Raw genomic sequence first — 24,596 nt, forward strand, 5'->3', positions numbered from 1 at the left:
TATCAAGCACTGAGCAATAATCTTCACACTGCCACTGTTTTTTGTGACTATGCCAAAGCTTTTGATTGTGTAAATCATGAAATTTTGATAAAAATAACTAAATTTCTATGGAATTCGAAGAATTTCTTTGAATTGGTTTCAATCTTACTTGGATAGTTGGAAACAACTGGTTAGAGCAAATAATACAGACTCTAGTCTCCAAAATATTGTATGTGGGGTCCTCTACAAACCACAATGTTCAGTATCAGGTCCTCTACTTTTCCTTACGTTTATTAATGACATCCCTAGTTTAAAAATTAATGGAAAAAATTTTCTTTTTGCTGATGATACCAGTATTACTTAGAGCAACTCAAATATTGCTACTATACCTTCTGATCTACTCACGATAAAAACCTGGTCCGATTCTAATTTACCTTTTTTTAACATAAAACAGTAGCATTATCCTATACAGGAGCTCGTCAATCTTTACCTCTTAACACATTCACAGACACAACTGCATATGAAGCCACTTACTCCATAAGATGTGTCTACATCTAAAGTGTGTCTGTGAATGTGTTAATAACAGCCAGATCAGTATCGTTGATTCTGTAAAGTTTCTTGGTATTTTTTTTAGATAGCAATCTTAAGGGTTAAAAGGGTCTAAAGGGATAAACATTCACTGAAAGCGATATTATCTTTAATACCCGTGGTGCCTTCAACATTTAATGTCTGACTAAATTATTCTTTATAGGCAAAAAAATTTAAGGAATTTTGAATTAATTAGTTTTTAAATAAGTACATTTACCAGCAACAGTTGTAACGTAATTGTGTCAACTCGACAGTATTTAACTAGTTATTTGAATTTAATACCCTAGCTAGGGCATTATTTTTCAAAATAAATATTGAAAAATAACGCCCTATAATATAACTGACTTCGAAATCATGTACAGTGGAACCTCGATTATCTGTCTCTCCATTAACCGTCACCTCTGTTAACTGTCAGGGTACATACAGAAGTTGTATTGAGTTATACATTAGCAATCATTTAAATGCAAAAAAATAAAAAAAAAGGTAATTTGATTTGTGATGAGGACACAAACGACTATCCATTGCTGACAGATAAAGAACTCATTGAAATGGCAACAAAGGCGGACCAAACCTATTCGGAAGCTGACACAGTAGCTATATTGATGCTTGGACACAAGGAAGCTTGACTGTAGCTATATTGATGAACCTATTGTAACTGACAAAGATTTGCGTAAATAATCTAGAGAAGCTGCATCGCATATGCAATAATTCATCGTGGTATTCTCAACAAGAAGAAGCCAATAAAGTAGATTGCATGATCTTATGCCTTATGCCGATTAAGAAATTCAGCCGTCGCAAAATATGAAGCAGCAGTAAAACAAACACAAATTTCAGAATATTTTAAATTGATTCGATTGTATGAACACAAATCCCTCTTATATTGTCAAACAAACCATACAAATGAAATTTGAGAGTTGTACTATGAATTTTTATTTTTTTTAATGTTCTGTTAACCGTCTTTTCGATTATCCGTCATACCCTTGGTCCGGTGCCCTGACAGATAATCGAGGTTCTACTGTAATAATATTAATGTCTGACTGGTATATTATTTGACAAATAATGACATGATTTTGAAGTCAGTTTGATAAATAATGACATGATTTCGAAGTCAGTTAAGTATGATATAATGCCCTAGGCTCTAGGGCATTATTTTGAAAAATTACGCCCTAGGGTATTAAATTTAAATAACTAGTTAAATACTGTTAAGTTGACAAATAACAACCCAAGTAAAACTATGGTTACCACAATTACGTTACGACTATTGCTGGTAAATGTACTTATTTGAAAACTAATTAATTCAAAATTCCTTCAATTTTTTGCCTATAAAGAATAATTTAGTCGGACATTAAATGTTGAAGGCACCACGGGTATTAACGATAATATCGCTTTCAGTCAACTTATATCCCTCAGGCCAAAGGCCCTCGGTATATACACCATTGACCTCAAGTGTTATTATCCTTATAATACCCTTGGTACCTTAACTATAATCTCACAATCAGCCCATAGAAGGTGTCAAACAAATAAAATATTTGGGAATCATACTTGATAATTTATTAACAATTAAACGATTACTTTATTGATTACAGTTAATTTATTTAATGGAAATTAAGGTAATAATAATAATAATGTTTATTCAAAAATAATCAAATATAAAATCTTCCTGAGACTAAAAACATATTTAAGTGTATAATTAATAAGAATTAACATAGGAAGCCACAAGGAAATAAATCTGCATGTAGCTATAGCCCAAAGTAACTCCTGTTATTTATCCAAATCTTTACTAGTCAAACACATTTGTTTTGAAATTCCAGCAGTTTCTTCTTTTTATACCTTTTAAATATCTGGTGGTTGTTCCTAAAACAAAGACATAAATAAAAATTCTACATTGTGTACCATAAAAAAATCATAAAAATGTGGAAAGTATCACAAGAATAAAGAAAAGTCCCAGATATAAAATTCACTATTAAAATAAAAATAGTAAATAATTATTTATATCTGACACTTTTCTTATTGGAACTTCTTTCTGGTAACATCCTTAATCTCTGACTTTTACAATTTATAAGACAAGAGATGATGAATAAAGAAAGGGAAAAGGACTCTGCAGTATACAGTTACATTCTGCTTTCATTAATCTAGAAAAAAGATCAGAAAGATAATTCAAAGTCCGAAATTGTAAAAGTCAAAAAGAGATTAAGGATGTACCAGAAAGGGGTTCCAATAAGAAAAGTTTCAGATTTAAATAATTATTTACTATTTTAATAGTGAATTTTGTATCTGGGACTTTTCTCTTTTCTTTAAGAGATATCGCTGAAGCATCCTAATAGTAGATAACTATTTTTGAAATTCCACTTAAATAGACAATTTGATTTCGTTTTGATTCAGAGGTGTACAGGCAGCTCCACTGGGGACGCCGTAAGGCAGAAACAACTGTCTGGAGATTGTGTATCGCCTCTGGATCGAAAGGAAACATAAACTGTCTCTTCACTATCACAAGAGTATTTTAATATTTTTATTGAATAAAAGTAGTAAAAAAAAAAGGACTAGTTGGTGGAGCGAAGAGATAAAAATAGCTGTGAAAGAAAAGAAAGTACCATGGAGAGCTTATCTAGAAAATAACAGTTAATAAGCAAGGAAGCTTGTGGAAGAAAAAGTTAAAAAAGCTAAATTGGAACAGTGGGAGAGATTTGGAGAAAAGATGGAGCAAGACAGTAGTAGGACAAACCAAAAATTGTTCTATTAAGGTCTGAAAAAATGAGAGGTAAATCAGGTAGTACTGTCGTGCAAATAAAAAAAAAATAAAATGGAGAAACACTTACCCAACCACAAGATATAGTTAATAGATGGAGTAAATATTCCAAAGAGTTGAGTAATGAAATAACAATGGAAGAATTAACGGAAGCCATTGCAAAAATGAAAAATGGTAAAGTGGCAGGAATAGATAATATCAAAACACGATTGTTGAAATATATGGGGGAATCTGCATTACACTACTTACACAAATTACTGATAACAATTTGGAAACAGAAACGCATCCCAGAAGATTGGGCAACAGCAGTAATATCTCTTCTGGTAAAGAAGGGAGGTAAAAAAGTAATGTTCAAATTATCGAGGTATTTTCATGCTAAGTGTACTGGCTAAGATTTATGAATGAACACTGGAGATGAGACTGAGAAAGAAAGTGGAACATCAACTAGACGATGCACAAAAAGGTTTCTGACCGGGCACAGTGTCCAAGATCATATCTTTACTATAAGACAATGGAAAAAGCCTTTGACAAGGTACCCGGACATCACATTTGGAAAGGGCTTGAACTGTTCGATGTTGGAGGAGAACTAATTGATGCAAGTAAAATTTATGTACTGGAACATTGTGCGAGCATTAAACTGTGAATCAAACAAATTTGCTAATACACAAGGAGTTAGGCAAGGTGGAGTTTTAAGCTCACTGCTATTCATTATATTATATATATGAATGAACCAATAAAAAAAATGCAGTAGAGTCCCGAAAATTAGATTTAGGTTACCACTGATTAAAAAGTATAACTCTGAGTAAATGTGTATCTGCAGATGACATTGCATTGATACCAAGTTCAGAGAAATCTTTACAAAGCAACCTAAATTTATAGACGAGAGAACTTGCAGACAAAGGAATGAAAATAAAATTAGCAAAGACTAAAACTTTACTTATTTCCAAGACACCGAGAGAAATCCATATAAACCTAGACGGAAATTTAGTAGAACATATGAATGATTTTGAATATTTATAAACTATAATAGACAAAAAATGCAAAAAAAAAATGAACAACAGAATTGCTAAAACATCACGATTATATCACTCCCTCACTACAGGTTTCATTAGCAAAAGAGAAATTAGTGAGAAGACAAAAGGGACAGTATATTATATACCTCCCTTCTCTGCTTCATGGAAGTGAAACATGGCTGGCTTTCCTAATAATTAAGCTTGAATTATCACATCTTGATTATTATTGTAGACATTTAAAATCCTTATTAATTGAATTACATTAAACTTACCACTTATAAAATGTTTACTTTTCACATTTTAATTTTAGTTCCGTTATATCTGTTCTTCTTGTGGCTTTTATCCATTGTCCCCGGCTTTGTTTGGATACTTCATTTAAATGTATTGCATGGGGAGCCTTGGGAACAGTATAAAATAAGACTTTTCCCTGTCTGCCCTACTCCCACAATTTACAACAATACAAGTTACATGTATAAGCTTCCCAAGAAAGAAAAACTGATAACTGCTATGGACTAATTCAGTTCTGTAGGCGATAAACTACTTTAGGCGATATTTGATTTGCTATCACAATTTCGCTGCACAATCGACAATAAAAACAAACAGGATATTCTTTACAAATGTAAATATTAGGATTAGGTTATGTTATGTGCCCCTAGTTAGGCCATATTCGGAAGTTCCTTGTCCCTTTGCTTGATTGGCACACCGATAATTTTCGTTTAATACTGTCCGCTGTCATGAGCCGCTGTCATTTTACACTCAAATGTCCATAGAATTTCGTACACTTACACTCAAAAGTGTAACACTAAAAAACAAAGGAACAGACCTATTATGTCATTTGTCAAAATAAAAGATTCCTTGCAAGGAGCTAGCATTTTGAATTTCCCGGCGATGTCAATGTGTAAACAACATGACAACGTTGTAAATATTTTGACGCATGCGCAAAGTAGGGAGCCGCACTGTATCTTTAGGCGCTCCTTTACCACCGCCTATACTGTGTTTAACCGTGTCTCAGCGCTTGTTCACAATGGACGTAACCATAAGGTGAACGTAAACCGTTATCATTTCGTAAACCGTAATTTGTACATAATTTTATGCAGCGTTCACAATAGACTTAAATTTTACGTAACAAAACAGGTATTTTGATTGTCAATTGTCAAAACGTTATTTATGGGTTGATGTAAATACCTACATGTTTGTTTTTGAATTTGTGTGCATTTATTTAACAGAAATATGAATACAGCTGGTTTGGCTTGTGACCTGCTTACCATTTTATTGTTACGGGTAATTTAAAAAACAAATACATAAACCAAAAAGAAAAAAGGAGAGGTTAGGAGTCTTATGAATGAAATGAGGTTGTATGATGCACAGTGGTTTTTACTTACACAAGGATTATGTTTTTCACCCTTACTATATTATAATTAGGGCTAGGGCTTTGAACGCACAAGCTGAATTAAAAGTTCAATATCCACGTTCTCCATTTTATTTAATTTATATTACCAAAACGTGAGATAAATATAGATTAATAGAGTAATGGGGTAAACTATGGAGACCTACACAGAGGAGAGGAATCGAGATAGGACGACCTTGAAATTTTTGTACACAATTTTGCCTGTTTGCTTGGTTTCTCGCTAGGGCGGCGGTGGCGTAGAAATAGATACTACTTTTGCATTGGAGTGAATGTGAAAATTTCGAAAATAATTAATTATTCGTAGTTAATATAAGATTATTGGTTTTGGTGGTTAATATTATTTAAATATGAGTGCCAAGAAAGCTTACACTAAAAGAACTTGCTTCGTACCGGGATTTATATCGAGTTATCGTTCCGATAAAAAATTCAAAAGGGAACTTAACGAAGTTAATAAAGACTTTTTATAAAGATTTGTCTTTATGTTATTTATAACGTTCGTGGATTAAACCTATTCGTTTGTATGTTATTTCCTTCGGTGTAAATAAAATTTGTGCCTATTATTGGTTTTTATTTTAACCTGAAAATTATAGTGATAATAGTAGGACGATCTTGAAAGTTTTTCTGTCGAAACAATGCATTTTTTGAGACAAAATATTTCACAAAAATTAACATTAATTTTATAAAAGTCAGACTATCGTCTGCGTAGTTTATAGACATATATTTTTATTAACTAAATTTAAACATCTGATAGGTAAGCTTTCAGAATATAGATAAATGAAGTATTAAAAAAAAGCAGTTTAAATTTTGATAAAAAGAATACCTAATTAAAAAAAATTGATCAATAAACTTCAAATTATTTAAATAACTTTTTAAACTTTTTAAAAACAATTACGTACAGTTAAGTCAATTTTTTCAACTAACAAACTTTTTAATATCAGTTACAAAGATATTAAAAAATTAATTTGCCGTTGAAATACCATTGGTATATAAATGTGGCAGTTAGATAATGTGACAAAATATTTCCGCTTCAAAATAAGCTGTCCTACATATTAAAGTAATGACAAATTTAAATTTGATGTCACATCTCCATCTACAGAATACACTTTTTACCACACGTCGATATGTTATAAGGTTAAAATAATTTATTTTTGGCATAAAACATATTCAGCTACAATCCACCAATAAATTAATGTCTAATTACGCTAAAAACAAAAATAAAATGAGTTAAATATTAAATATGTCCATAAGAGCTAATGTATTTGTAGCACCTATTCGAACACTTGCGCCTCTAGCGGCGATTGCTGAAAGTTGAATTAGAGGTTGAAAAGTTAGCCTACAAACGATGCATTGCGTTTCCACTCCTTCTTACAGGTCTCCATAGGGTAAACAAAAACAAACCATAATAAGTAAACTGACAGAATCCACCCGTCTGAAATGTCAAACTTTTGATCACCAACATTAAAATACAAAAAATACTACAGTTATCCTTAAAATTCACGTAATTCGAACATAAAGTTGAAACAATCTCAACTTTATGTAATCCTTACGTTTAAACGTAAGACAACCATAACCATAAATTTTACGTTTGCCCATTGTGAATACTTACGTTTGATTTCTACATGTTCAACTTTATGAATTACGGATGCATTATGCGTAAATTACGTTTTACGTCCATTGTGAACAAGCGCTCATACTTAAACCAAATTTACACCAAATGCGCAACTGTCATGGCGGCCATATTTTGAAAATATCACATTTTTAAATTAGATAAACACAAAAATTAATGCTGAGCGCACTTAATTGTGAATTTTAAATTGATAAAAAAGTAAGGCAGATTGCACATATCATATTATTCACAGTTGTCAGACTCGTGTGGGGAGCGAGTCAATACTAAATAAATACCCTCTTCTGAGCTATACGCTCTGAGCTTCGCTGGTGTCGCTCCTGGCGGATTACTAATTCAACTTTCACCGGTAATTTTTAAATTTATTATTAATTGTTATCGCTTAATATTTACAACGCAAAAAAGTAATTAAATTGTAATCGATTTTTTTAAGATTTTGCTAGTCATTTTTACGTTCTATTGATAAAATATAAATTTCTTACTTCGGATACTTTCACAATTATCGTGTAGATGGCGCTAAGATTAATATAATTGCATATTACGGAACATTAAAAAAACCTAAATTCAGTATTTAAAACGTAAGTATATTTAAGGTAAAAATATATACCACAGCTTTGACAAACTAATATTTTTTATAATTAATGTTTTTAATTTTAATTTTAAATTAGTCACTTTGACATTTATGTCAAATTTCCGGTAAACGTTTACAGACTTGCCACTACTGGCGCTCGTGAATTTGTAAATATCCCCTCTACGTACGAGCTCACAGCGTATAGAAATAAAACCGCTGTGTCTAGGTACACGCTAACGTGTACGCAAATAAAAAAGTTAGGTACACGCTTAAATGTCATCAAGTCAGTGACGTCATTATTTAGCGTGTACTTTAACTGGGTTTTTTGGTACACGCTAATTGCTAATTTGAGCCGCGTGTATGCTGTGGTATTAAGTATCTGTAAGTATCGCGAGTGTCAGAGTGTGGTTAGAATTTGTCTAATCGCATTATGTTTACACTTTAATATTGCTTTGTAAAGAGTTTCCTTATTTTTACTTGTTTAGTATTTTTTTAATTGACTATGGAGTATGGACAATTATTTAGTTCTTTTAATGAGTTTAACAACATTCTAAAACAGTATGAAAAAGAAATGAGACAAAAATTCGTGATTAAGGGTAGCAGAAGTAATAAGATAAAATATATGGGGCGATTGATTAGTGTGATAAAGCTCAGTAGATCCGCTATAGTAATAGATAGGAATAAAAGTTAGTAACAAAAATTTTAGCAAACTTTGAGCTTCATATTACAAAATTACTAAAATTAGTTAGAATGTTACAGGGCGTTCGATAAAATAGTGGCAGACCAAACTTATGTCTTTTTAAATGGAACACCCTAGATTTAATTTTATGTTCGAAATCTTCTTAACTTTCATATCACAAAAATATAAAAGTTTATTATTTTATACGGGGTATTTATCAAGTTATAACCAATCTTCTATGAAAATCGTAACAAGTTCAACTCACTGTATAAATAAAAATAAACACAAATATAAACTGGTATAATTAACACGTATAAAAATTATTTTAGCAGTATTTTGTATATATCATGTTAACTAATATTTATTTTGCCAACCTGAATATATACTTTTATATACATATTGTTTTATTACAATTAAATCTGAAACATCTGAATAGTTTTGCTTCCCTTCCCCGTCCCTTAATAAAAATATTTTCTATCAAACAAACAACAAACACAAACATATCAAAATAGCGTGTACCAAAATATAAAGTCAGTACGCACGCTAAATAATGACGTCACTGGCTTGATGAAGTTTAATTCGCGTGTACCTAACTTTTTTATTTGCGTACACGTTAGCGTGTACCTAGACACAGCGAAATAAAACATTGAGACGATGATTAATATAGTTTATCATTCGATAAGGGCTTCCTTTTTCCAGTAACTCTCGCATTCCTTCACAATTCGTTTTTCAACGCACAAACAGTCTCCAAGATCCATATATTTCGGCCATAATTTATTATTTATAAAATCGTAATCAAAAACACCATATACAATCTTCACGAATTCGCTCCGAGCGTTAACAAAGTGTCAAAGCAAAATCGACCGACCTGCTCATGGTGGCGGTTTTTTGAAATTTTATAAGGACGCTTTGTGTATGTTTAAATGAGACATTTAAAAAAATGCCGTGTCACGCTAGTGATATTATGTATTAATATAAACAGAAAATATAAACGCACTATAAATTCTTCACTTTCCAATATTGATTATCAGTTTGATTTTGTATGCATAACCTCACTATCGCAGTTTATGTCAATAAATATTTATTAACGAAAAAGAAAATATTTTGTTGCACTATAAATTACAGTATAAATTAATAACTAATGAATTCTAACAATTGTATTCGGTTATTATCACTACAAAATAAAATATTCAAGTTTAACAAAATAATCCCATAAGACTCAATGTTAAAACGTCCTTACAAAATCTGACAGCGTATCACGGGGAGAGATTAAATGTCCAGCAAACGACGGCACTGTTGCCAGATTTACCTTTTTCCTTTTAGCGGGAATTTTAAAATTAGTCTAATGCCACTTTGGTTTTAAAAGAGAGTTCTGTATTCTTAAATTTATAACCTTACTTTTACAAGTAATTAGGATTATTTTATTTACATGTAAATATTGAAACAAGTATTGTACTGTGTCATAATTTAAAACTCATGTTGCAGTATTTTGAAAAAAAATGAAGCTCAAAAGAAATATACTTATACAGTACAAATTATTTTTTAATGGGAATGGAAATTTAGGACTTCAAAGGTGAAAATGTGTTGGGATAGTATAGATGGACACTTTTTTATTTTAGTATTAAGTGGTTACATATTTATTCAGAATATTAATAAAATTACTAGTAATTTGAATTAGTATTAATATGTATTATAATAGTATTAATTCTCATCATGTATCTGGCTAAATAGCTAAGCGCTAAATAAAAAATATTGAAAAAACATTCTTAGTGGCCTAGCTCCTTTACTTTGCCTGGGGGCGAGGCGAGTTAATAAATTCTATTTTCTTATTGCAGTCATTTTGTGATGGCTTAAATGATGTCTTTAGGCTGTGAAATTTTAACCGTAGAAAGACATCTTTATGACTTGTATTTACATGATATAGGACTTTTCACTCAGTCATTTGTTTCGAGCTTCTGTCATGTGTTGTATAATATTAATATATCTATGTCATATGTTATTGATATTGCCAATGATACAAACCAAAGACGTATGATGTAGATATATTAATATTATGTGACACTTGACCGAAGCTTGAAACAAATGACAATCGATGAAAAGCCCTATTCAATAGGGCATTTCATTCACAGTCATTTGTTTCGAGCTTCTGTCATGTGTCACATAACATTAATATATCTACGTCGTACATTATTGGTATATACCAATGATACAAACCAAAGACGTATGACGTAGATACATTAATATTATGTGACTCATAACAGAAGCTCGAAACAAATGACAATCGATGAAAAGCCCTATTGGCGTCTGCATATCAGGATCCGGTAATACTATATTATTTATCTATGATCAGGATATTGCTGGGTGTACACAAGTAAACAACACTTTTTTGATTAAAAGGTTTATTTCATTAAATCAAAACTTACATGGATACAATTTAAATAAGATATTTTTTCTATTTAAGGCAATATAATATAAGATATATATTTTAGTATAACTCTCCTACATTAACAAGCTTTAACACATTCAGTGGCCATGACGTGTATGGGTAGCATCACGAAGGTTTTACGGAAGGTACTGACGACACATAAGTTATGTGAGTAGTACTGTGTAACTAAATAAATGATTTAAGTATGTGGTACCAGCCAAGTGGAGCTTGTTCGAGATGGGCACCAAACATGTTAATCTGGTCATGCACAGAGACTTATACTATAATATGTTATATCTCATATTGCTCACTCATTACGACTGTAGTGAACAATATGAGATGTAATATTATGAGATATACCTATTATATATTATGGTATAGCTCTCCATGAGTGCCAAGTTTTAAACTTAACTGATAACAACTAATGGATACCCTTTTATCCAAAATTTTATGAAAATTTTGAATGGTCATATTGGTATTAATTCCACAACCCCTTCCTATAACAATAGGCCCATTGTTGGATGTTATTGCAGTAGTTCTACTGGAAATACTTACTAAAATTGTGTGTATCTGCATCACTTAGAAGTCTACCCAAAAAGCTATTAATACTCTCTAAACCATCATTAATACATCTTGTATACATAATAGGATTTTTTTCAGAATCAGATATTTTATTAAGATTTACTTACCATGCCCTATCTATGTGCCAGGCACTTGACAGTCTATTAGGAGCAATACCCATTACATTTGACGAGGCATTGTAAAAGGTGTCGCTTATGCCTGATATGAAAACATTTGAATATACATATAATACCAACACAGACATGTATTTAAAAAAAATTGGTAAATTAAAGTAGTTATCTTTTCTATTTGAAAATAAGAAAGCAGTACAAAATCCATTCCCAAATTCATCTTTTACTAATACTGTCATAAGTTCAAAGTCATAGGAATTGAGCCCAGGAGTTCCATCGATTGCGATAAAGGATTTACCAAACTTAATTAACATTTCCTTTTGGCACAGTATTAAGGAAAATAAGACAAAAATCATAAATGTTAATAAATTCAGAATGAATATCCATTAGTATGCAATGTTGTTTGTAAAATAATATTCGACATGAGTCTGTAAGCATCCAACCCAAAAATAAACACTGGTTGCATGATCATTGTACATATACCCATCTTTCAAATCAATGCCATAAGAGAGTTTAATGTTTGTGATATCTTTTCTTGTAACGTAAATTAATTCTTTTTAATTCGCCTCCTATGCTATTATGCTATCCTGAACAGTCTGAAGTTTACTAAAAAAGTAAAATATAGGTATAGGAGAATGAAACACACTAGTGTGAAATTGTAAACTGTAGTAAATATTCATAAGTAATATTTAAAAAGTGGTTTAGTGGTAACATTCTTGTTTTAAATTATATTGTGTATATCGACGGCGGAAAGGCAGGACCTCATAACTGAAAAATTTGTATAAAATGAGTTACTTCGGTTTTCGCTTTAGAATAAGTGTATCAGCACCTATTAAACAGCTTTTAGAGCTGGGAAAGCCTTTTGGAAGCCTTCCGGAAACTTTCCCAGCTGTAATCGCTGTTTAATAGCTGCTGATACACTTATTCTAAAGCGAAAACTGAAGTACCTAACTCATGTTATAAAATTTTTTCAGTTACTAAGTCCTGCCTTTCCGCCGTCGATATGCAAATATTTTACTTACATTTTTGAAGAAAGTCTCAAAATAAACTTTGAAGAGATATTTATCTGATTTTGGTATTTATGTAAGTGCTCTATGTCATCCTCATGCCTGTAATGTGTTTTAAAATAGTTTCAATATTTTTAGATACTATTATTCGACTAGTACACCAAACATTTTGCAGGATCCTTGGGATTTTAAAACTCTTTCTCTATCTTGTTTTGTAAAATAATTTTTTGAGGATCACATACATATACATTCATAATAAGATGTTTCATGTTCTTGTACTCTTCCTGTGCCATCCATACAGTGCAAATCTAAAAAAACAACATAACAGGTGATTACATGGGCAGTTATACTACTTACAGCTTACTTTGTATCTAATCTATTATCTAGTATTACTCTATTAGTATCTACCTACATAAAACTATCTTTGAAATCTAAATTTTTGATATCAACATCAGCCTTAATACTTAAAAAATAAATAATAATGTGGAAGTTACAGGTACCTACCTAAAAGTTTTTGAATTGCAATTTTATCAACTGGAAAAGACTGCAACATAATGAGTTTGAAATTATGGCACAGCTCAATATTTATTGTTTCAATTTACATGTAAATAAAATAATAATAATCCTAATCACTTGTAAAAGTAAGGTTAAGATTTTTGACTTGAGAAAACAGAACTGTCAAATTTAAAACCAAACTGCTATAAAATTTTAAAATTCCCGCTAAAAGGAATCTGGCAACATTGCCGTCGTTTGCTGGACATTTAGACTAGGTTTGTTCCAACACGACCGAGAACCGTCACGAAACGGTAACGCTTCTGCGCAGTAAACAAAATCCGTTCCAACAAAAATATGATCGTCATCGGATCGTCCTTCCCACTGTTCCAACAAGAATTGTGATCTTTCGGTGACGGTTTCGTGATGATCATTTCAGTAATCAGGCAAATGCATAATGTGCTGGTTGGACTGACTTGCGCACTAGGATTTAATTCTTTAAAGTTTTTGAGCCTTTGATCGACTAAAAGCACACAAGCTGTCACCAACAAAAATGACAAATATATGATTACCGTCATGGGACGATAACTGGGCGATACAATTACGAACATGCGCACAACAAACGGTACAAGTAGTTTCGTGACGGTTTCTGGACCGTCCAAAAGTTCATGTTGGAACAAACCTACTTTATGTCTCCGTTAACAGCCGGTTAGTTAACCGGGGTTTAATCGGGACAGAAATATATGCATAACATAGACATAAACGCAATTATACTTATTATTATATTCATAAATAATTATAATAATAATTATAATTGCTTTTATTACAACGCAAGAGGCTCTATGAGGTACTTTTCTGTCCCGATTAAACCCCGGTTAGCTAACCGAGGTTTAACCGGGACATAAAGTACCGGCCCTTAATCTCTCCCTATTTTTAACACGGCTAGTAGAATATCCGAACATTGCCGAGCACCGATTCTACTTTCCCAAGCGTGTTAACGTGATACCAAAATTGTCGATTGTAGAATTATTTTTGTGACGTCAGCATAGGGCTTTTCATCGATTGTCATTTGTTTCGAGCTTCTGTCAAGTGTCACATAATATTAATATATCTACGTCATACGTCTTTTGTTTGTATTATTGTATATACCAATAACGTATGTCGTAGATATATTAATATTATGTGACACATGACAGAAGCTCGAAACAAATGACTGTGAATGAAAAGCCCTATTCTACCATTCTACTGATCGTGATCCCACCACAGACCTAATATATCTACGTCATGCGTCTTTGGTTTGTTCCAACACGACCGAGAACCGTCACGAAACGGTAATGCTCCTGCGCAGTAAACAAAATCCGTTCCAACAAAAATATGATCGTCATCGGATCGTCCTTCCCACTGTTCCAACAAGAATTGTGATCTTTCGGTGACGGTTTCGTGATGATCATTTCAGTAATCGGGCAAATGCATAATGTGCTGGTTGGACTGACTTGCGCACTAGGACTTAATTCTTTAAAGTTTTTGAGCCTTTGATCGACTAAAAGCACACAAGCTGTCACCAATAAAAATGACAAATATATGATTACCGTCATGGGACGATAACTGGGCGATACAATAGGTTTGTTCCAACATGAACTTTTGGACGGTCCAGAAACCGTCACGGAACTACTTGTACCGCTTGTTGTGCGCATGTTCGTAACCGTATCGCCCAGTTATCGTCCGATGACGGTAATCCAATGGGTGCGTTCACCAGACCAGTGCGCTACGTCAGCGCTCTGAAACTGTTTAAGATTTTTCGGGTGAACGTCATGTCAATTTAGGCTAAACTTCAACGTGTTGACGAAGCGGTCGCCATTTTATTGAACGTAGTATTTGTATCGCTTCAATATTGAACGTGTTTAAGAAATATATTGTAACGGCGCGATTATTTGAAAATATTTATTTTACAATGGTTTTAATTATAAAGTATTTGAAACTTAGGAGAGACATAATTGTAGATGCTCACGAAATTGTAAGTCTGTGTATTAAGGAACAATATTTTCAACATAATTCATATTTACGTGATAATTATTATTTATTTATGGTGGGCCATCCAATGGTTCTGCTCTGCCAAGTCCAGCACAGCCCAGCAGCACCAAAAATTATTTCTTATTCATTTCATTATCAAACATCAATAAAAGTAGTATATTATCCATTTTTGAATTAAATTTGTTTAAGATACGTCCAATTTATCGTTGAACGATAAGTATAATAAATCAACAAAAACAACGAATCTCGTTTTAGGTTAGGTTCATACATAGAACAGGTGGGAACACAAAAAAATCAACTATGAAAGTGTCAAACGAAAAAACACCATTCACCAGACTAAACGTAGTTTTAAAGCGCTGCAACATAGCTGTTTAGTTGAAACTTAAACCGATTATTTCTGGTGAACGCAGCCAATGATAAAAACCAAAGACGTATGCCGTAGATATATTAATATTATGTGATACATGACAGAAGCTCGAAACAAATGACAATCAATGAAAAACCCTATTGCCCAATTACTGAAATGGTCATCACGAAACCGTCACTAAAAGATCACAATTCTTGTTGGAACAGTGGGAAGGACGATCCGAGGACGATCATATTTTTGTTGGAACGGATTTTGTTTACTGCGCAGGAGTGTTACCGTTTCGTGACGGTTCTCGGTCGTGTTGGAACAAACCTATTTACGAACATGCGCACAACAAACGGTACAAGTAGTTTCGTGAAGGCCCCGTCTCATGGGGCTAGTACACGTTGGGCCAATCAGTTGGGCCAACGTGTACAGGACCACTTGGCATGAGTTTGCGATTGGCGGTCAGCGTTGGTCTACAAACCGAATTTTGTCGGTATTTGGTGCACAAATCAAAGGATTTTTGGGACTTGCGCGATCTGCCAAACAGCTGTTTGGTTATGAACATGTTGTTGTCGTTGAGTTTAAAATATTTGTTTTCTCTTCTCACAATACTTACACTGTTTATAAGTATTAATTTTAAGGTTGTGTTTTAATATTTATACTTTTTTCGGTGTAAAAGCACCGTCGTTTGCGCCATTGTTTTTAATCACTCTTGTTTGGTACACTTTTCTATAAGCATTGAACACGTTGTACAAATTAATTGCGGCGGCTGCTACAGTCTCCACATCCATATCCATAATCAGAGTTTGTTTTTTGTTTATCCACTAAGAAAGGTTAATGCAGACTGGTAACTCCACCAACGTGTAATCACCATGTATTCACTGTTCTTACTTGGCCCAACTCATTGACCAACTAGTTGGCCCAACGTGTACTGGAGCCATCACCATCAAATAATTGACAGTTATTTGATCAAACTTGACAGTCAAACTTGACTAGTGACACAAACTATACATACTAACTGTCACTTTGTGTCACTAACTGTCAAGCTTGATCAAATAACTGTCAATTATTTGATGGTGAGACGGGGCCTTGACGGTTTATGGACCGTCCAAAAGTTCATGTTGGAACAAACCTATTGTATATACCAATAACGTATGTCGTAGATATATTAATATTATGTGACACATGACAGAAGCTCGAAACAAATGACTGTGAATGAAAAGCCCTATTGTTTAAATAAACTTTGATTATAATTTATCCTATTTTTTATAAACACTGAACTGTATGGGTGTGCTGTGTGCTGCACAGATCACTTAACTCCAGTGCTGCCCATAGAGAAATGAAATAAAAAGAGAAGAGAGTGCTTGGTTGCATACATTTGATTGCCACACTCTTAGACAAGGAAAGAGAGAGGACGAGTAATCCTATGACCAAAAGTGAAGCCAAACTGACACCAGAGATTTTGATCATCGACGTATCTTTGGGGTATTGTTATGCATTGAGTATTTAAAATAAAAACATGAAATGTATTTAAAATGAAGAATTTGTGTACGGTAAATATTTTATTAAGTTTATCATATTACGTACATATGTTTCAATACATACATATGTTTTTATTACGAATTTTAGATGATGATTTACTTTATTTTTTATGAAATTTTAACCTTCAACGAACACCCACCACTGGCAACCCATTGTTATTTTTGCGCTGTGTCTAGGTACACGCTAACGTGTACGCAAATAAAAAAAGTTCCCAGATAGCACATGACATCCCGAGGACGTCCTTTTCAGGTCCCAATTAAGTCCGAATGTACGGGGACCTCAATCGGATGTTCCCAGGAATTACAAATCCAGACGTCCCCAGGAAGTACGATTACGGACGTCCCCAGAACGTCTAATTCAGGTCCCGCTAAGTCAGAATGTAATGGGACCTTAATCGGACGTCCCCAGGAAGTACGATTACGGACGTCCCTAGGAATTACGAATCCAGACCAGTTCAGGAATGGATCTAATAACCTTCAGTTATTTGGCATTTGCAGTGTTGTCATACTTTAATTGTTTGATTCTTGTATAATTCCAATCAATGGTATAATATACAAGAATAGTAAGATTAATATATAAGTAGAGATATATTTATCAATCTAAACAAAATTTATACAGTTTATCTTCATTTATCAGTTGATCTTCCTTTTTATAACAGTATTGGTTAACTTTGAATATAATCTACTGAATAATTTAAATTTCAATTAATGTCTTAATAGTAATCATTAATGAAAAGAATTTAAATTATCTTTTGATTTAAAAACATTTATACAGTTGATCTTTATTTATCTTCTTTTGTAACAATTTTAATGAACTTTGATTTAAAATGCCTCTTTTGAGTTTTTTCTATCCAGTATTTACACTGATATTGTACTATTTACTTTTCCAAACTTTATTTTTTTGGTGCTTCAAAACTATTGAAGCAGCTATTTTTAAATGTATCTTTATCTGAAGTGGTTATGTTTGTGAAAAAATTGAGGATACGGCAACGGTGTCATATTATGTCAAGCTAGAACCCTGCCTGGCCAATCATAGGATAGTAATTAGATTAACCGTTATAGAAGGAAATGTTATTTTCTATTCATTCTACAAAAGATTAACTTTCTAATGCAAACAGAGGAACAATTTGTACAGCTAGATACAATACTTCAGCAAAACCCGATTTTAATTATGGCATAAGTGTTTTATATAAGGTAGGAACTTAGGTATATTTTTTTATCTACGATTGTAGGTAAAAGAATTTTCAAAATTTGGAGGAGAAGGAACATAAAAAGACGTCTTATTGTTTGTTAAATTTTAATAAAAAATTGTTTGATATTATAGGTAATAGGTATGTGTTTTTTCATTTTAAATGCAGATTTCATCTTTAAAAATTATGAGTAAATTTATATAAAATAATTTTAGACTTTTTCAACATTGTTTAATAGTAATTAAACGCCATGTTTAAAATTTCTGAAAACATTTTACAAAATGCCCTAAAAAGGTTTGGTCGGAGGTTCCAAGGAGGTTTTGGACGACCGTCCCAAGGAGGTTTTAGTCGGACGTCCCCAGGAGAGTTCATTCGGACGTCCTGGGCACGGATGATTTTGTAACATCGGACGTCCTCGGTACGTACCGAGGATTTCCCAGGACCTGAAACGTACGTCCTCAGGACGTACGAATGTCCTAGTGGTACATACCGGGTACGTCCCAGGGATGTACTTGTGCTGTTTGGGTTAGGTACACGCTTAAACGTCATCAAGTCAGTGACGTCATTATTTAGCGTGTACTATGACTGGGTTTTTTTGGTACACGCTAATTTGAGCCGCGTGTATGCTGTGGTATTAAGTATCTGGTATCGCGAGTGTCAGAGTGTGGTTAGAATTTGTCTAATCGCGTTATGTTTACATTTTAATATTGAATTGTAAAGAGTTTCCTTATTTTTTACTTGTTTAATGTTTTTTTTTAAATTACCCAAACAGCACAAGTACATCCCTGGGACTTACCCGGGACGTACCGCTAGGACATTCGTACATCCAGAGGACATACGTTTCAGGTCCTGGGACATCCTCGGGACGTACCGAGGACGTCTGATGTTACAAAATCATCCGTACTCAGGACATCCGACCAAACCCTCCTTAGGACGTCCGAGCAAGACTTCCTAGGGACGTCTGACCAAAACCTCCTTGGGACGTCCAACCAAACCCTCCTTGGAACGGCCGACCAAACCCTCCTTGGGACTGCCTACCGAAAGTTTTTATAAAATTTAAGCGTAAGCGCAAAATTTTGCACCAATGTTTTTTAAATGCATTCATTTTTTTCGAATCCTGATAAAACTAATAAATATTTTTGAAACATTTAAACACAGAATGAAAGATTACATTATTACCGAGGGCCGAAAGTCCCTTAAAATAAACAAAGTTTCTTTTGAATGAGATATTTGATATTAAAAATCACACTAAATTTTCTGTTTTTTACCCCTGTAACTTGTTAAAATAAACATTATAGAAGTTTTCAGGAACTTTCGGCCCTCAGTAATAATGTAATGTTTCATTCAGTTTTTAAATTTTACAAAAATCCTTTTTCAGGATTAAAAAAATGAATGTATTTAAAAAGCATTGGCACAAAATTTTGCGCCTAAGCTCTTAAAGAATGTCAAAAAGGAAATATTAAATTGTTTTATACTGAATTTACTTGAAACTTTTAAAGATGAAATCTGCATTTAAAATGAAAAAAAAAACAAATATATTTCAAACAAATTTTTATTAAAATTTCATAAATAATATTCATGTTAATTCATATTTTTATTTTCTTTCGCAGTCAGCCTCTCCTTTCCCCTTTTCATATAACTTCTAATCGCTTCCTCCGTTTTTTTTGTTTGGCGAAATACCACTTTTGTCAGCTGCAGCTAAAATTGAAAAATAAACACTATAAGAAATATATTTAAAATAATTAATTTTTATACAAAATAACTACTGGCTATCGATTGTCTTGTTACATTACAGTTTTATTACATTTTTAGTTCAGTGTTTACTATATTATATTGCTGAAAATATATGATTATATATCCTTCCGGTAGGGATCTATGAGGGAGTATCACTGAGCCACATGCCCTTATCACTTGTCGTACTGCTCCATCACATAGGCTGATCAGCCTTATGAATTTTAAACTGACGTGTTAGCCTTTTTGTTTTCCTTTCAACGGGCTGGGGATTTAACTCACATTCATCAAGGCAAAGTGATGTGCGGCCAACCGTTCGTCCTGCTACGCTATCCAATCTACATATTGCTGAAAAATAAGAGGTTTTCTATTTGTAAATAAATTTTATAAATTAGAATTAACAGTTATTGAAAAACAAAAGCACAATCAAATATTGTTGCGTTGTGTTTGATTATAATATGAATTAAATATGTGAGTTCATCTAAGCACATATTTTTAAAATATCTTTTTAAGTGGTAGTTATTGTGATATAATACTCACATACAAACAGCTTTCCCACCATCGTACTCTCAAGGCTACGTTTTCCTTTCCGACCCAGCCAACTATACTCAATAATAAGACTGTCTGCCAATATAGTTGACATTACTCTTTTGATAAAATTATAAGTGCTTGATCCGCCAAATTTTGATGTCTTTTACCTATAATAGATACCAATTGAAAATTAATAATTTACATACACAATTTACGTATGTACACAATAATTATACATTTGCTACATGAAGCATCACCAGAATGACCCTTTGTGTATGTAATAAAAACTTTTGCTGGTACATCACAAACAATAGAATTAATTTTTATAGAAAATGTTCGACCATCTATTTCAATACCGTTTTATAATTTATAAGGTAAATAAGGCTTGATACAAAGATGTCTAAAAAAATATTAGCCTCTGCAGGCTGGCTTCTCATAGCCATGATAAATACCAATTATTTCTACAAATGTTGTTCCTTTCAACTTACACAGAATAGGGTACACCTGACTACCACTACTTTTTGCTAAAGGTAAACCATCAATATTAATAACAAGTTTAAAAATATTTTTGTCTTTCAATAAATTAATATTCTGAATGTATAACGTTTCTAAACAAGACTTTACACTAAAGTGATGATATTCTCCAGGTGGGACAGTTTTTCTTTGTATTTCTCTACACGTTTTTAATAATGATCTTGCATCAGTAGGAAGTTCTGGAAAGTAATTTGTGAAGTATTTCAATAAATCATTAATGGCTGTACGAGTTATTTTGTGACGCAAAGCCCAATCCACTAAAAATCTTTAGGTTTTACAGAATCTTCAGTTCTCTGCTGGTCAGTTGAATGAACATTCTGAAGCTCATTGTTGGACGGTTTCTCAGAAACATTGGATATTTCATGGCTCTCAACAATGATGTCTTCGTTCTCCCTACAATTAACGACTGGGACAGGTCTACTTCTTTTATTCAGACGTAAAGAGCGCTTTACAGCTTGCAATTCTACATGCAAGACGCAAGAAAGTTGCCTAAAGGCATGCGCAGTATGTCGTCAGTTGACTATTGCATGCAACTTCTTGCAATTGCGCGATAATCGGTTTGGTGCCATTTTTTCTGCAAGTTTTCATGCAAGTCTAGGGGAATTTGATTTTTCCACAATATCAAATGTCATTGACGACACGGATTCACGAATACATGCCGATCAGCTGTTTTCTGTTTGTGAAATATATCAACGATGGAAATGAATGAATAATGAAATGGCACTTTCTGAGATTCTATAATTATTGTAAATTGTATATTAAGCTACGGAAGCTCTCTCTCCTCTAGCTAAGTACCTTAGGATAATAATTAATTTGTGTTTCGCAGAAATAGTATTTCGAAATATAGATTTCTTTGTAATTGTTCAATTTTTCCCAAGGGTTTATTAAAATGTACATTCATTCCTAGAAAATTAGAGTCATTTTCATCATCTACTTGGATAAATTCTGTTGGAGATACATTATTACCCCTCTTCTTGTTCAACTAAGATCTTACTCACCAGCTCCGATCTCGGTGTTCTAAATTAGTGACTAAAAGGCTGGCTGCAGTAATAATAATACTTAAAGTTGCTGCTACCGCCTTTTTCCTTTTATATTTGGTTATTTCTGATAGTCTTGGCATTTCGAAATTTACCAAGTTAAATAAACAGCAATAAAGTAATTAAAAAAAAACAAAAGTTTATAAGTTAGGTTAAGGGTAAAATTTCAAATTGCATGCAAGCCGGGTTGCAAGCTGTAAAAGACCATGCAATTGACTTGCATGAAAGTCTTGCATGCAAGAGTATTGCAGCAAGTTTTCTTGCAAGCTGTAAAGCGGTCTTAAAGAAGTAGAAAGAAGTAGCATTGTTCTTTCTTTTTGCCTGCATGTAATTCTTTTGCATTGTACTTGTACTTACATTGCTATATGTACAAAACTATAAAAAATTAAATATCTTGCGAATAAAAAGGGAGTATAAAAATAACCTTAGAAAGTTACCAAGAATTCACACTAATGATTCCAAGGATATGAATATCTAATTACGGCCAAAACATACAAAAGGAACAAAACTTAAAAATAAAATTTTGCTCAACCAAAACATACAAAACTAACAAGACCTATAGAAATAAAAATATGCTCAGCTAGCAGATAAAACACAGTAAGATCCGTTTGTCATTATACTAATTTCAGTACTGATTTCAGTACTAAAAATATTGGTTAGTTGCGCGAGTCGATTTAGTATGAAAAAGTCAGTTTGTGCCAAGTTTGTGTTTGCAACTATCCGAATTGTAAATCAGCATATAGGCATGCGCTCTACCTACTAAATTTACATGAGCTTTACTCAAGGTTCATAGATAGGAGCTTTACTAATTGAGATTGCAAGTTGCAAGCCATTAACTTATTAACAATAAAAGATGGAAAGAAGTATTTTTGCAAAACTGGCAAACTTGGCTTTTATTTCTGCTATTAGAGATATATCCACACCTAGTTTGGCTAATTCTGCCTTTATTTCTTCCAAAACTTTAATTCGTGCGTTCCTATTCTTATAGAGAGGGTGCTTTGGCACATACAAACATTGATCATTGATTCGATTTGTAAAACTCTATTAATGTTTCAATCTGCCTTTTTCTCCACATGTTGAAAGTTGAAATCACTATTATTATTATGTACCTATAAACAAAACAAAAGTACCTAATATACAATACAACCTCACTTTTTAATATTGTGTCAATTTCAGTACAAGAAATTAGAACATGTTTTAATTTTTAGTACTAAATCGGCGCGCGCATCTAATTTGTAGATACAATATTTTTAGTACTAATTTCAGTACTAAATTTAGCATAGTGGCAAGCGGACCTAAGTATCTTGCAAAGAAAACCAAGTATAAAAATAACTTAAAAACTTACCAAGAATTCACGCTAATAATAATAATATCCAATTTAATTATCGCCAAGTTGATACCATCAAGTGATCAAAGCAAATGATGAAATTATGAAATCAAACAGAAGTACAGAAGAAATGAAGAAACAAGAAACACAATAACAAAACACAAACACCCACGCCACCGCCAACACCTCGTTGATCGTTGACAGGCATTCACTGCAACCATCCAACCGAAACAAATTAAAATAACTAAAATATTGATGAGAGGTATGTAATTAATTAATTTCTGGATTATTAAAAAATTAAATGAAGTCCTAAAAACGTTATGGCATTTTAAATAAAACCAGAAAAAAAGGTTGGGTCAATTTTTCTATACACGATACGGAGCCATTCAGCTCGTAAACTGACACTTTTCCTGAATTGGTCTGGATTCGTAATTCCGATGGACCTCTGTAATCGTACTTCCTGGGAACGTCTGTATTTGTAATTCCTGGGGACTGCCGATTAAGGTTCCAGTACATTCTGACTAAGTGGGACCTGAAACAGACGTCCTGGCGATGTCCGTAAACGGACTTCCTGACAACGTCCGGATTTCTAATTCCTGGGGACGTCCGATTGAGGTCCCCCCCAAGTAGCAATTTGTCGACGCGACAACGTTGTCTACCGCGTGGCAACGTTTTGTTACAACGTTGTTATTGCCTAGAAGACGACCCAATTCTGCACTAATTTGGTGGACGATTTTTGAGTTGTCTTGACGTTGCCTAGGCAACCTTAAGCGTTGCATAAGACAACTGAAGCGACTATAAAAACAGCCTGCGTGCAATGGTTGCTCAAAGAGTCGGACTGGTTATGTTTTTTTACCTATATAAAAAGTAAACTATTTTGACATCATATCAGGTATTTAAATTTATATAAATACATAAATAAGGACTTAAACAAAATTACCTGATGTGAAATTTATAAACGCATCTCAGATTACCGTCAAATATGGATATTCCACCTTTAAAAAACACACGCGTTCATTTTTTATCACCTTTTTAACAAAAAATATGTCAATTTAAAAAATCTAATTTTAATATAAAAGCCAGAATTTATGTTAAAGA

General features: G+C 32.9%; 1 long non-coding RNA gene across 1 annotated transcript; it reads right to left on the reverse strand.

The window, feature by feature from the left end:
* Positions 1–2,103: 2,103 nt before the first annotated feature.
* Positions 2,104–5,158, reverse strand: LOC126878838 (uncharacterized). The gene is made up of 2 exons (XR_007695828.1): positions 4,599–5,158; positions 2,104–2,421 (listed from the first exon to the last, which is right to left on the reverse strand). It is a non-coding gene; the product is annotated as an uncharacterized LOC126878838 (long non-coding RNA).
* Positions 5,159–24,596: the final 19,438 nt, after the last annotated feature.

The sequence above is a fragment of the Diabrotica virgifera genome, chromosome 1 (genome assembly GCF_917563875.1).
Source record: "Diabrotica virgifera virgifera chromosome 1, PGI_DIABVI_V3a".
In the NCBI taxonomy this organism is placed as follows: Eukaryota; Metazoa; Arthropoda; class Insecta; order Coleoptera; family Chrysomelidae; genus Diabrotica; species Diabrotica virgifera.